The sequence below is a fragment of the Thermobia domestica genome, chromosome 10 (assembly GCF_964235325.1).
Source record: "Thermobia domestica chromosome 10, izTheDome1.hap1.1, whole genome shotgun sequence".
In the NCBI taxonomy this organism is placed as follows: Eukaryota; Metazoa; Arthropoda; class Insecta; order Zygentoma; family Lepismatidae; genus Thermobia; species Thermobia domestica.
In genome coordinates this window covers 255,725,399-255,737,452 of record NC_137463.1, presented here as the reverse complement: position 1 = coordinate 255,737,452, position 12,054 = coordinate 255,725,399, and the positions used below count along the sequence as shown (strand labels likewise).

Below are 12,054 nucleotides of genomic sequence, written 5' to 3'. Positions count from 1 at the left end.
TATGCTGGATCCCTGGCTGAGTTCTCACACAGATAAGCATGCTCAGTATGCTTATCTGTGTGTGAACCCCATTCCCAGAAGGGTTTGTCACTCCCTATACCTGTTTCACTACTTGATGACCTGGGTAATACACTTGAATAGAGGGGGACGCGATGGCTCAGTGGTAGAGCGTTCACCTCCGGTGTTTGGGGTCCCTGGTTCGATCCCAGCTCGCGCACTTTGGATAAATATCGTGCTCGTGGATTTTCTCGGAGTTCTCCCGTTTCCTCCCACTTTCTTCATTTCACTCATTTCTCATTATCACCTTCTCCTTTAGCCTAAACGGTATAAGCGTGGGACGTTAAACTTGAAGATTTCATTTCATTTTCACTTGAATATGGATATCTGTGAATCCCGAGGAGAAGAGAGAAAGTTAGTGAAACAATACAATTGTTGGATTGAATTTACATTATTTAAGATAAAAAGAATTTGTTTATTGAAGCATTGTGTTCTTATTCAGACCCTAGCAACAACACTAAAGACAGAAAATCCGAAATATTTTTAGGGGGACGGGTTAACGTGGGTTCACCTTACATCCTTTGTGCATACATTATTATATTATGAACAGGGCCGTGCCGTGGAAAATCAGCGCCCGGAGCGAGAGTATACGACGGCGCCCCCATACATATATTCCAAACAATTTTTCCTATCTTTTTTCCTTTTTCTACGGGAATTCTTAGCCTCCATTACCTCGGCACCCGGGGCCGTTGCCCCGCTCGCCCCCCCCCCCCACCACCACGGCACGGCCCTGATTATGAAATACAATTTTCCTTAATAAGTTAGGTAGAAATAAAAGCATTTTAATATAATATATTGAATAAATTGCCTTGATAATTCCATATTAACAACTTTGAAAGTTAAACATTGATTACAAAATGAAAACGCAAATTTGTCAAATGAATATAAAACACTTAGAAACCATATAAACACTTTACGAAATGAAAAAAAGAAAAGAACGAATCAGTCAGACTTGCATAAATTAAATGCTGCTTTCAATAGAACCTTTGAACTTCTGAACACTAAAAATTATTAAATTCATCTATCGTACTTCAGTGGTACAAGTATTTCGTAAGTCACTAAAGAAACCTCTATGATATCAGAGCGGTCAAGTTTAGAAAGTAAATCTCGCAACGGACTAGTCAATAGGAATTTTTGAACGCTTTGTGTTAAAAAAAAAAAAAATGTACACACATATTTATCTACACAAACAACTGAACACTTCAAGTGATGCTGAATACCCTGCAGTGGTGGATTTCTACCGAACCGGGGGGCCTAGCTTTCCAAGTTTTTTGGGGGGTGAAAAAATTTTTGAAAGTTTAACTAAACTCGTGATATACCTATCATAGTTTGAGTTTTGTCTTCCGCCCCCTCCCCCAGTTTCACCTTTTAGATCCGCCACTGGTACCTTGCCCCCTCTTTCCTAACTACGGCCAGTTTGTAACCATAGAATTAGTTATGGAAACATTAGTTTAATTTCGATGGAAGAAAAGTAAGCAACTAAACCATATATATAAGTTCATTCTTTGCATATCTTGTGACTCTCACGCGAAATTGGAAGTAACAAAGGCAGTGTTGAAGAGCGTCGGTTCTGTTAGTGAATGTGCGCTCTGGCATGCGCCGTTCGAATGGTGGAGTAAAGCGAGGAATTTCATCGAGAAAGAACGCGTTTGTAAAGTGAGAGCACCGCGGCGTCCGAAACAGTCAACGCGCTGTTCTTCTACTGAGATAAACTCTCTGAAACGTGTAAAGCGAAAGACGCAACACAAACGCGTGCGCGCACTACTTTGTGGAAAAGAGTGAATTTAAACATAGATAATGTGAAAACCTATAGCAAACAAAAAGAACGGAACTTTATATGTATAAAAAAAAATAATCGTTTAGAAGTTCGGACATCCCTCCTTTTATCTTCCAAGTGACGTAAGGAAACTTACAAAGAAAAAACAACAATACCAACCATCCTAACGAAATTGAAGAAGGTAGAATTTCCCTTTTCGGATCACGTTTCTTCCATTCCCGGTTGCAAACGCACGTAATTAAAATCAGTTAATTAATTACTTCTGAGATAAAACAAAAGAGTTTAGAATCAACTTTAAATAAGCACTGTATTTTGTATTAACTGCTAATACCTGTTTTTTCCTTTAAATCACCGCTTTAGCTTCTCGTTAAACAGTTTTTCGAAGTAAGACACGAATTTTGGTGGAAGATTCTTTTCCGGCTGTCTCCGACACGGTAAGTGACATGTAGGCCTAAATAGATAGTTATTTTCATTTTTATATTTACGTCTAATGCTTTTACAGTGAGTGAATTTTTAATCTTGAAATATTTAATATATTTTACATTGTAAACTCAGAACGGTGTGTGGTATTCATTTATGTATATCTAGTGAGGCGTGCCGATTATATTCACAAAGTAAACAAATTTTGATGAAATTCTTCAAGAACTTGTTGAAAACATTACACTAAAAATTGTAAACATAACACCGTAAATATATACCTATGTATAGGGTGTTTCAAAACAACACCGACAACGTTTAGGAGGTGATTCCTGACACCAAGAAAAGAGAAAAAGTATAAATCAATCTGGGTGTACAAATGCTTCCTTTCGAAGTTATAGGCTGCCGAAAACATAAAAGAATGAATTTTAAAGGTCCATACCTCCAAAACTATGGAACCTACCGTTTCCAGGTCAGGACTTCACTTAGGGTTTAATAAGTGGACTATAAAAAAAAATACATGTTTCAGAAATCTACGTTACTTCCACAACAATTTTTATAGAGAGAGTTTGGCTATGGGCATATCATTTGAAGTACTCACGAACTACCTCTATAAACATTGTTGCGGAAGTACAGCAGGATTCTGAAACTTGGAGCATATTGGAGGTAAGTGTATTTAACCTTGACGTTTGATATCTAAGTATTTCTTAATAGAGTTTTAGAGCTAACGGTACCTATAACATAAATCAAAATTAAAATCTTACCAAGCAGAAACTGTTTTTACTAATCTGAGTTACATTTTCATCAATTTACCATTGCGTTCCGCAGATTCATCACCAAATAATGTCTGAAGAAGGTATTGAAATGTTGCCGCAACTGTAACACAGTTTAGTAATGATAGCTAGAATCAGATGTTCTTTTTCGTTTATCCTGCATGTGATATAAAAATAAAAGTTGCCTTAACTGTTTATTGTGACATTTTATTTGGAGATTATACGATCGCAAAAAAAGAAAAAAGAAAAGAAGAAAATCAACACATCTTCTTTAGTTGTTTGATTCAATAGTTTCCAAAAGTTACGATGAACTCTACCAGAGTTCAAGTCAGGGTCGTCATTTAGAGGGAGAGGGTAGAAGGGGGCAATTGCCCTCCAAGAGTTTGAGGAATACATATACTTTAATCGATTGTCTACTAATATACTAGTACAAAACGTGACTCTTATGTCGGTGGTGCTCTTGCCCCCCTCAAGCGAAGTCTGAAATGACACCCCTGGTTCAAGTTTTCATGGTTCCTGACATTATGCAACTAGATTATGAAGAACGGGAGAGGGCACGGTAGTTCAGTAGAAGAGCGCTTACCTTTGGTGTGTGAGGCCCCTGGTTCGTTCTTCGGCCAAATAAGTTTCTGGTGAACAACATCGTGTCAATGGGGTTTTTCTCGGAGTATTCCAGTTTTCTCCCACTTTCTCCCTTTCACCAATTATTCCATCATCATTCACTTGCCTTCATCATATGTCTACCTTGATGGGAACACTCGGTCGAAAAAGTGTATCTTTAGGGCTAGCCGTCCTGAGTGGGGGTTTCCTCATTCACACCAGGCAAATGCCGGGATGGTACCTGACATATAGGTCCCAGGCCGCATCCTTCCTTCCCTTTCCTCGGATAGTGTGATCGCAGAGGAATTTCATCCCTCATACGTGAGAGGCCAACATGGCCATAGATGCCGAAAGCCCATAAATCTAAGTCCTAAATACTAAATGCCTGCAAGGGATAGTCAGCAATAATCAAAAAGCTTATTATAAACCGAAAATTAATTATTGTATCGCTGCTAAGAAACGCCCATATGGGATCGTAGTATGTAATAGGTTGATGAAGCCTAGTAATTAATATAGTCTATAGTTGTTAAGATACCTTATAAAATGATGGTTCATTATCATGTCTAAATGTTTCGAATCCCAAGACAATATGAAAAATAGTTGAGTTACGTTTCCTCAACGGTTCCTCTTTTTCTTGTGTAAGGCTGGGACTGGGGAGAATGCGCCTAACCCACACGACAGTATTGCCCGAAAAGAAAAAAAGAATCCCGAAAGTATATGTTCACTCATTTAAAAGTCCCTATCACTGCTAAATTATAATACCGCTAATTTTACAGTAATTATGTGATATCTTCAAATAGATAAAAGATAACCGAAAAGTGGGTCAAGACTTCCCTAGACGATGTTATTTTGCATGGGGTACCGTTATCACGAGTCACCTTGTAGCTTTCCGTTTGTAGTTATTTAGAAACGCGGAAATAAATGCCAATTTTCTAAATGACTGAAAATCGAAAACAGATAAATGAGTCATGATAACGGTATCTCACGCAGAATAATATTGTCTAGGGAGGTCTTGTTTCATTTGCCGATTATCTTTTATCTATTTGAAGATATCACATAATTACTGTAAAATTAGCGGTATTTTAATTTCGCAGTGATGAGGCCTCTTAAACACGTTCACGGATTTAAAAAAAAAAATAGTACAATGGAAGAAACGATTTCATCATATGGAAATTTTTCTGTAAGAACGACAAAGAGACCAGAATATGACATTATGTGGCACGGGGCATCCACGGGAAGGTCCAGAGTGTCAAATTCGACCAACATTTGCAGGCTTTCTTAACAAAATTATACCCGCCTTATGCAGAATCGTTTTGATGTATGATTAGCGTCATACTAAAAGCATAACTACTGCAGGAAACATATGTTAGTGGAATACTTTAGTATGACACTAATAGATCGTCAGAACGACTCTGCATAAGGTCCTACTTGTTTAATAGATAAATGATTGATGTACGCTAAAGGTTTGGTTTTAACTCATACTGTTTCTTTCCTATAAAAATAATCTATCTCTATATTTTTTCCCCTAAAAATATAGATGGCACTAGTTAACAATTACTTATCATCCTTCCAGATTCACAATAAGACAGGTTCAATATTACATAAACGCACTGGACCACTGAAAAATACTTTGGGTGAGCGCTTGATATGTGGCATCATCTTATAATACGAAAGCTGCTTATGACCTAAAATATGTTACTCTGTAAAATATCGTTACATTGTGTACCATGGTAAAATTATGGTTGGTGTTATTTCTGTTACACGAGTTTATCATAGTATTGGCTTGTAAGAGTTTATCATTGTAACATTGAGAGAGAGTGTGTGTAAGTGCGAAATATTAGGTCCAACGTAAACAAAATACATTCATTCTTATAACAAATAAATACATTTTAAAAGGACAATAAGTATAAAACAATATATTTTTATCACGTTGTTTTGTCTCTTTAATGTTTCGTAGTAAATTATACAACTACTTATCTCCTATACTTCTATATATGTATGTGAGACCCGGGTTCGATTCTCGGCGGGAGCTCATGTGGTTCGGATTCCACGTTAATCAGTAGGTCCACGTCTTATATAGCCTTGCTGCTGAAAGGGACTATAAACCAAAATCAACTCAACTCAATTCTATATATGTATAGAGTTACTCGTGTATACTAATGTCTTATGTGAATTGCTGATGTTATTATAATTTAATCTATATTTACTTTACAATAATTAACAATATCATCATCATCGTCGTCTTCGCCATCATCATAGGTATTCTGCCATTATTGGCAGGCCATTTGCAGCAGTTGAGAAGCTTCCATACTCCACGGTCTTTTGCTAATCTCTTCATCTTCACGTATGATTTTTCTGTTTTCATATCGTCCATTAATTATAGTATTCATCGTCCTCTCCCTCTTTTTCCTGCCATCATACCCTTTAAGGCATCCTTCATAATACAATTCCCTTTTATCTAATGTCCCAACCAGTTTCTTTCTTTTTCTTAATAATATCTAAAATTGTTCTTTCCTCAGCTACCATTTCTAACACCCTCTCATTCGTATTTCGCTCAATCCAGCCAATTCTCTCAATTCTTCTTCACACCCACATTTCGAAAGCTTCCAGTAGTTTTTTTTCATAACTTTTGAGGAATGTCCATGTTTCCGCCCCATACAGTACAATACTCCAAGAAGCATTTAACAATCTTACTACATCTATATTAGAGTTATATTTTCAATACGTCGGGAACACGGTAGCTCAATGTTAACTCGGGTGGTAAATTCTAAGGCCTTAGAAAACAGAGGATCGAGTATCTGCAAAGAGCATGGGCGTTTTAACTGTTTTCGAAGATTTGTGTGATATTTCCTGTCGTATTTTAATAAGTAGAGTTTGGAATCGTTATGTATTAAGATAAACTTAAGTACAAAGTTTCTCAGCTAGAGCGAATTTTAAAAAGAAAAAAAAAGAGCGTTCATCTCTGGTAGAAGCGATCGTTACGACCCGCTCGGGAGAGTAATACTCCCGGAAGTACGTTTTTTCGCGCGCTACTCTAGCAAGCTGTTTTACGCGCTATCCTAGCCAGTTGTTTTAAGTTAGTCACAAAATTTATATCATGGAGTACAAGGGGAAAAAACTAGCCTTATATCATGGAGTACAAGGGGAACAAAACGAGTCCTATGGGGCTTCTAACCCGTTCCTACTACTACTAACTTACTACTTATCTGCACAAAAGTAAGTAAATAACTTTTTTGAGTATTATTTTCATATTATTTTAATTTAAAAAGTGTTATAAAATGTAAAAAAAAGGTAAAAAACTTTCCTCGGGCCGGGTTTGAACTCACGCCAAAAGAGATTTTCGTTACTAGCATATAGCGCTAATTAACTCTGCCACGAAGACAGACAACAACAAGCGGTTTATTTCTGCTATTTGAATGCAACGTTGCAAGAAATGGATAACGCCAACCAATCAGAATTGTGTTTTTCGTTCCTACTTCCGGGAACATTACTCTCCTGAGCTAGTCCTCGATCATTGGTTCGTTCAGACGTCATTTGAATTTTTAGTGAACAACGTTTCTCTGGATTTTGTCGGGATTCTGCCGTGCCCTCACTCAAATGTAATTTTATTAATTATTCTCAGTCATGTGTGTGAATTATAGGCAAGTAACCTTCACGAAAAGAATCCTATTTTGTATGTCCAAAATATAATCGAATGTTTCATGAAGAAAATCACATAATATGTAAAGCAGACTCGAAAATGATTTCTTTAAATACACTAAATACTTTCGAAATTTGAGTATGAAAAATATTGGAGATAATCAACTTGTAACCAGAAAGCAATAATAATAAAAAAAAATGGTTGCTGTGGTATTTAAACGTCATTTCTAGCACTGAGGTTAAATGAAATGTGGGCATAGAAGTAAATAAGAGACCCGAACAAGATAATTTCCTGCCGGGAATCGAACCCCAAATTTTGTGTCATAGTCAAAAGTGTTATTTTATATAGACACCAGGGAGATTTCAATAAAAAAAAATAAGAAAAGTGACAGAAGTATTATAATTGTTAGGACAAGTTCAAAGAGAAAATCTTCAGTAAACTATTGAGAAAATATTTTGTTCCGAAAGAATGCTAGATAATATGGGAGAAGGATAAACATAGCGGGAAGAAGATGATTTCTAGTGACAAATACTAGTGACATGAATGACTTCTAGGTCACTGAAGAAAAAAGTATATATTACAAGTAAAATATATGGCATTGTTAAGAGTATATGTGTATTATCTATGTCACAATTAAACAATGAATAGAAATAAAAATACACAAGATCAGGCGCTCACCCAGAATGTTTGCTGGGAGGGGTTTAAAGTATATTTTTGGAGGAGCAGGGGTGCACCCACGGGGTACCACCGGACTTCCTTCCCCCCAAAAATTTTCTAACTTATCATACACATGTACATTTCCCCAATAAAACTATACTTGTTTAATAAGGAAGTGACTGGTGTAGCATGAACGTTTGATCTACACTTCATCTGTACATTTTTCTCTTACAAAAACTACCTAGTTCTATCATTTCTTCCTGAAAATATAGGTGGAAGTATTCTACAATTACTTATGGTCTTTTCGGGTGCAAAATAATAGCTGGTTAATACTACACAGATTTAGTGGCTTCTAGTAGTGGACCCCTCCACCCAAAACTTGGACCCATGTGAAAAAAAAATCTAGATGCTTGCTTGGAGGAGTATCCAATAAGTCAATGTAAGGATGAACCTATCTTATTCTGCCCTCGAAAAGACGATAAGTAATTGTTAATTACTGTCATGTATATTTTTAGAAAACACATGAGAAAACTCGATTATTTTTATAAGAAAAGAAAGAGTACAGATGAGGTGTAAAATAATATCTTGAGCCTACATGAATCATTTTTCTATTAAACAAGAATTGTTGTAAGAAAGTTTACAAATGTTAGTCAAGTTACAAAATTTGGGAGGGGGAAAGGGTCCAGACAGGTTGTGCTCCCCTCGTGATTGCGCTTTTGAATACGATATATTATTTAACAGTATACTTTATAGAATACACAAATAAATCGACAAACTTATTCCAAAGAAGAAAACCTATTACGGCTAATTGTTTTCGTTAACGAAGAGACAATCGTTTTAGCGCCATAAAATATCATTTTTCTTGATTCTTTTCTCAAAAACTGATCTTGAGAATTTACCATGCAAATTTGCTTTTTCATTTTGCTCAGTGTACTCTATCGATTGATTTAGTATATCTCACTTTGGAACATATTTAGCTAAATAAGAATAAAAGTTTAAATCATAATTTTCAGAATTTGGAATTAGATTTTTAGGTTTTCAGCATATAATACCATGTTAGCCCGTCACGCATGAGGGATGAAGTCCTTCGGCGATTACACTATCCGAGGAAAAAGAAGAAAGCGGCTTGGGACATGTAATTTAGGTACCATCCCGGCATTTGTGTAGTGTGAATGAGGAAAACTCAGCAAATTCTTACTCTGGCTTGGGAAGGCTGGCCTGAAAAAGCTCTTTGCACTTTTTCGACTGAGTGCTACCACCAGGAATCGAACCCTGGATCGCTCCATCTAAAGGCGAGAGTGTTAGGAACTTTTCCACGCAGGACCACTATAATTTTGGGCTTTATCTCATTAACCATAATGAGTACTGCCGTCTTCTTACTGTTCTTAAGAGTCTTCATCCCGGTGAAATTAAAATACCGCTAATTTTACAGTAATTATGTGATATCTTCAAATAGATAAAAGATAATTGAAATATGGAACAAGAGCCCCCTAGACAATATTATTTTGAGTGAGGTACCGTTATCACAAGTCACCTAGTGGCTTTACATTTTCAGCTGTTTAGAAACGCGAAAATAAATGCCGATTTTCAAAATGGTTCGAAATCGAAAGCAGATAAGTGAGTCGTGATAACGGTATCTCATGTAAAATAATATTGTCTAGGGCGCTCTTGTCCCACATTTCGATTCTTTTATCTATTTGAAGATATCACATAATTGCTGTAAAATTAGCGGTATTTTAATTTCGCCGGGATGAAGACTCTTAATAAGGCCCTATTTAATTCTTAGTTTTATGTTAATTGCTGGTGGATTCACGTACAACACCCAAGTTTTAGCTTTACAAAAAAATAAATCGTTTTTTTTTTTTCTGAATTTTCTCGGAAACTTTGCAAGCGGATCTACACTCACCAATAATAGTTCTTTGTTAATCTCAATAATATCCATAGGTTGGAAATTATCTCACTTTTGGACCTTTTTTTTCGTTTCAACATAATAAAATTGTCGAATTGGATTAACATATCAATTAAAAGAAGTAACTTCCCAATTTGTCACAAGTGAAAATTCATTAATTGTAGATTCCGTATAAAATATGTTAACAATATGACAGGGGAATACTCACACAGGGTCTGCTAGGTCCGGATCCCTGCCCCCACAAATTTCGTAGCTCTACATATATTTGCATATTTCCTTTCTAAAACTATACACAGATTTTTCTTACCCCAATAACTAAATAACTAATAGAGCTCCTCCGTGGCTAAGCAGTTAGCGTACGCGACTTTGGCGTGGGAGACCCGGGATGCGATTCCTGGCTGGAGCTCATGTGGTTCGGATTCCACGTTAATGAGTAGGTCCACGTCTCATATAGCCTGAACGGGACGTTAAACCCAAAATCAACTCAACTAAATAACTAATTAACTCTATGGCTTATGGAACCCGGAGTTCAAGAAAAACTCTCCATCGATTTCTGTTCTTAGCCAACTGGATCAAGTTCCTACTTTGTCTTCTTATCCCAATATGTACCAAAAATTAATTTCCAGATCCAAAAAAGAAATTAACATCAAGAATTCGTTATTAATCTTCTGCGAATTTGACTGTGAAATTATATGAAGTATGGAATTATTATTATTATTACTATAGAGTTTAGAATACCTAATTTTCTTGACAATGTAAATACACAATTTAGTTTCACTTCCTACATTAAATCCTTTGACGACACTTCTGGCTGTATGTTTAGCAGATAAATGATAGCGCTGTACAAATCATATCTCAGTTAAACAAGCATAGTTTTTGTTAAGAAAGTACACAAATGTACTGTACGTCGAGTTACATCGCTTGAGAGCAATGGGTCCGGATCTGATGAACCCCCACCAGCATGGGAACGCCTTTGATGTTGTATAATATAATATATATGATAGCTTGTCACTAATTAAAGACATCTGGTTTCATGGTTGTTGTTTTTTTTTTTATTTATTTTCAATTGTTCAATATTTGTTAATTTCATGAAAATTTTTTATTCATGATCAGCGGTCAACCGAACAAGGAAATAGCCGTTGTTTCTGTTTTGAAGTTTAACAAGAGGAAGTTTCTAGTGGTAAGCGTTAATTAAATATGTCAAGCATTAATTATTATTTTGTTTATTATACAGATGGGTATACGATGAGATTATTACTAAAACTCTAATGACGAATGAGTCTTTGGCGAAAATGCGTCGTTAAAATTTCAATAGGTGGAGACAAAATAAATGAAATATTTAAGCTCAATAGTATAGTGTAAGACTTGAACGAAAAAAATCCCAAAGATGACACATATACAAATCGATAGATCTCGTGCAGCTGAACAAAATGGCTAAATTCTTATGTGTGGTTTTCGAGAAAATACCAAAAAAAAAAAAAAAAAAAAACGAATTTTTAATAAACCTAAAAATTGAAGCTGTACGGTAAGCAAGTCGCCTATTGCTAAGTTGAAACTGATATTGAAGGATAGCTTTATCAACTTTTTCGTTATGACCAAAGGCGTACCCGGGGTAGGGTACTCCACCAGGTTCGGAACTTCCCGAATTTTCGTTACTTGATAGACGTTTCTAGCCTTCCTTAAGAAAATTATGCTTGCTCTAAGAGAGAAAAAATGAAATGAAATCTTCGAGTTTTACGTGCCGCGATTATGCAGGTTAGGCTAAAGGAGACGCTGATTATGAGAAATGAATGAAATGCTGGAGTGCACAAAGTGGGAGGAAACGGGACAACCCCGAGGAAACCCACGTACACGGTGTTTGTCCACCATAAAGTTTACTTGACGGGAGCAGAGTTTGAACCCACGACCCCAGGCACCAGAGGTGAACCCTCTACCACTGAACCACCGCGGCCCCTGCTCTAAGAGAGAAATGGTTGATGTACTTTAAAAATTTGCTCTTACATTACATTTGTACTCTTCATTTTCTTATATAGAAACAATTTAGCATTCTTATTTATTCTGAGAAGGTGGCACGGTGGCTCAGCATTAGGGCACTTACCTCTAGTGCATAGCGTCCCTGGTTCGATCCCCGATCAAGTAAGTTTGTGGTGAGCAACATTGTGTCCGTGGGTTTTCCCGGCGTTCTCCCGTTTCCTCCCACATTATCATTCCACCATCTCTTCCA

At 36.4% G+C, this 12,054-nt stretch overlaps 1 long non-coding RNA gene across 1 annotated transcript in view; it reads left to right on the top strand.

Annotated features, from left to right (window-relative positions):
• Nucleotides 1–1,738: 1,738 nt before the first annotated feature.
• Nucleotides 1,739–12,054, top strand: part of LOC145663166 (uncharacterized) — a 663,151-nt gene continuing 652,835 nt past the window's right edge. The window contains exon 1 of the long non-coding RNA XR_014127158.1: nt 1,739–2,268. This is a non-coding gene — a long non-coding RNA (uncharacterized LOC145663166). The remainder of the gene's footprint in view (nt 2,269–12,054) is intronic.